We start from the raw sequence: 3,463 nt of genomic DNA on the forward strand, positions 1-3,463 counted from the left end.
GGGACACATAAGCAACTTTCATTATGCACTAGAGTCTAGAGTTACAGTTAGTCTCCAGCGTGTGGTCAAATCCATATCAACCTCTTATGCTCTGTCTGCTCTGTCTGTCTGTATAATTCCAAGCAGAGTCAGGTTAAATCAAGAGACAAAACATCAGACCTTCTCACACATCACTTGCTATGCACACAAATCGCTATGTATGTAGTGTAGTACTTGTGGACTGGTTCAAGTACAACAAAAAATGGTTAAAATTTTAAACGAAGGCATTTCTGAACCAGATGACACATACTGGGCGCTGAAATTGCCGGAGGACATGAAATGAAAGCATCGTTGTTTCCCTCTTTGATAGAGAAACAAGGGAGCTTCTACGGCAATACAAGGCTTGGCTGAAATGCAAAAGCATTTCAGGTGAAGCACTACAAATACACAAGAATTTTATAGTAGCTCAAGTGCATATAAAGTTTTAATTTACAGCTAGACCTTGCTAGAGATGACAGGATTAGATCAACTGGACCCGCCATACATCTAATCTAACATATAAAGCCTCCTAGACTACCCGCGTAACTGGAGGCATCGAGCGCGCAAGAAGTTTTTGACCGCCCGATCAAATTACCGGTGGAGCGACAGTGTTCTTTTTGGCCGCTGGCGTCTGCCCAGCCGTCGGTTTGTTTTCATGTCCTTGGCCGCTTCAGCAGAGGATGACGGGTGGGGTCGTGAGACCATGGGGGCCAGCGACCAGAGGTTGGGTTTCTCTCGGTACTACGTGAAGGTTGACAGAGGGTGGGCTGTTTCTGATTGGCTAAGGGCGAAGCATGCGAACCCTAGCCCCAATCCACAACCCCCACGCCGCTCCCTCCTCCCTCCCTCAGCCGCCTCCATGCTCCCTCCCACCTTCTCCTCCTCCTCCTTCTCCGCCTAGGAGCCTCGCCGCCGACGGCTACTCCTCCACCGCCTCGCCTCTTCCTCCTTCTCGCCTTCCCATCGCTCGCGCGCAGGTCACCCGACGGCAGGGGTGGTCATGAAGGCTTCCCAGACTGACGGAGGAGCACGCCGCCGCCGCACGCCGCCCGTCCCGACGCGCGTCCGCATCCGCCCCGACGCAGCCTGGCCGATCTTTCTCGGGAGGCAGCGAGAGTTGCAGGCGCCGCGGTTGGCGTGCACGCGCTGCTCAACTGGGTCGTCGTGGCCAGGCTCTGCCGCGGCCTCCTGGGCGCGGCCATGGTCGGCAACGCCTCCTGGTGACTCATCAACGCGGCTCAGTTTGTGTACGTCGTCGGCGGCTCCTTCCCGGAGGCGTGGACGGGGTTCTCGCGCAAGGCGTTCGCCAGCCTCGGCGGCTTCATCAGGCTCTGCCTCACGTCGGCAGTTATGCTCTGGTTTTTACTTCCGTTGCTTCCTGGTCTAATTAGTATATACAGACGCTTTGGGTCGTACTTCCGTTGCTTCCTAATCTAATTAGTATCTACAGACGAAATTCTTTCATCACCCATCAGCGCTTCTGTTTCCTTCTGAGTAGGAGTGATTTCTGTGCTGCAGCTTAGAGATGTGGTACTACACGGCAGTAATTGATGGCACGGCCGAGCAAGAGGATTCCGGTGCTGTGCACGCACCTGATCGGGTGGTCGTCATTTTCTCCGCCTTGGGCAGCACCAGTTGAGCTATAGGTTGTCAGATCTGTTGTATGAGGCAATAATGAATAAGAACAATATCAGCCTTTTAATGTGCAGGTTTATGACTGCATTACGGATCTTGGTGGCTGCCTGTACATGTCATTTCTGTAGTTCGATTATGCATTACCTGCAATTAGTCAAGTGATTAGTTATTACCTGTAGTATCTGGACCTTATTTGGTTTGGTCAACTTAGTCATTCATCATCCATTTTTCTAAATTTATTGGTATTTTTAATATGTCATTTGTGTCAGCATACTAATGTCACATCTTGTAATTGTTTGTCTACCAGGAAATCAAATTATTAAGCTGCCTCCGTTGCTAATGGATAATGAGTAAAAACTACATTTATGAATATTATATGCAAAACTCTTCCTTTGTGCTGCTCCTGTGTAGATTGGGTCAAATATGTAGTACATGCACTAATTTGGCTCATTGCCTCGCTTCATCGTTGTGTAGATGCAAAACATTTTTCCCTTGTGCTGAATGTTTGCCACTGTTTCCATTTTTGCTCATTTTGATATAACCAAACGGACCCCATGGATTTGAGGTTGTCATGCATGTAATGCTTGGATATGCCCTTATTTGTATCTAAATATATGCAGAGCCGGTCCTGAGATTCTAGGGGCCCGGGGCAAAACTAAAACTCGGGGCCCTTTAATATAACATCAATAGTTACTATTACTAATATATTTTTAAATGCATTCAAAATCAATATTATACTAGATAACTTGTACGTATTACCTTAACATTTTTTTTTTCTAATTCTCGATGCAAAGTCTATCATGAGGGGGTTGATCTTAATTTCAAACATTAATTTATTTCTGAATTACCAATATTAATCTTGAAAATTTTGTAAATAGCTTCTCTCCGTGATTCTATAACACTTAGTGGCAAAGCTATAAACATATGATAACTAACTTATAACATGCAAAAAATTATCTAATTACAACAAAAAATGTTATAGTAAAAATTATATATTTGGCACCAACATACTTGTTATATAGTCCACTCGGGAACCAAAAATAGACAAGATTGAGTATGATGGAAAATTCATAAATAAATAGATCTAGGTAAGTTCTCACAATGGTTTAGGTGACATGAATATGCAACTGTTTTAACCGTGAAAGCACGGCATAATGATGTTCTCTTTATTCTCTCTAACGATGACTTCCTGAATGCAGGTAGGGGAATGTTCTCCATAATTACCTACCGTCCTATATAACAATTCAATCATTAGAACACTACTCATCTTGGTACATATCCATTCTCATTCGAGGGGATGAAAATTAGAAAATAGCAAACCTCTTAGTGGCAGGATCGGCGGAAGCACGTGCAGGCTGCAGACGTGAGGAGCAGCTGATTGTGGATCATAGCAGTGGAACGCAGATTGAGGGAAGCCAAACGGTGGCGTGTACTCGTGTGTTTGTAGCAGATCGATGACCTCAAGGATGCGGGGGCTGAGGGCACCACGAGAGATTGTTGGCGGCGTGCCATGGGAACCTCAGATTAGGGCTTTTGGAAAAGGGCGCTGATAGGCGCCGGCGCACCGGCCGAATAGCTGGGCCGGTCAACACGCGAGCGTCCGATTCAGCATATTTCACCCATTCGATCTGGGTCTCGCAATAGAAAAAAAAAGTGCATCGCGCTCCGCTTTCGATCTCGGTTCCTCCTTCCTCGTGGGAACACAGCGCCACCGCCGTGCCTGCAGCAGGCGCTCCGGTCTTGCCGGTCCCCGCCCTTGCCACCGGTTGCCGCCCCTCGCCGCCGCAAAAACTGGAGATGGGGGTTCCAG

At 47.2% G+C, this 3,463-nt stretch overlaps 1 long non-coding RNA gene across 1 annotated transcript; it reads left to right on the top strand.

Annotated features, from left to right (window-relative positions):
- The first annotated feature begins 584 nt into the window (after positions 1-584).
- On the top strand, positions 585-1,924 carry LOC123097544 (uncharacterized). The gene is made up of 2 exons (XR_006447367.1): positions 585-1,376; positions 1,537-1,924. It is a non-coding gene; the product is annotated as an uncharacterized lncRNA (long non-coding RNA).
- The last annotated feature ends 1,539 nt before the right edge of the window (positions 1,925-3,463 follow it).

This window comes from Triticum aestivum, chromosome 4D (assembly GCF_018294505.1).
Source record: "Triticum aestivum cultivar Chinese Spring chromosome 4D, IWGSC CS RefSeq v2.1, whole genome shotgun sequence".
NCBI classification, from domain to species: Eukaryota; Viridiplantae; Streptophyta; class Magnoliopsida; order Poales; family Poaceae; genus Triticum; species Triticum aestivum.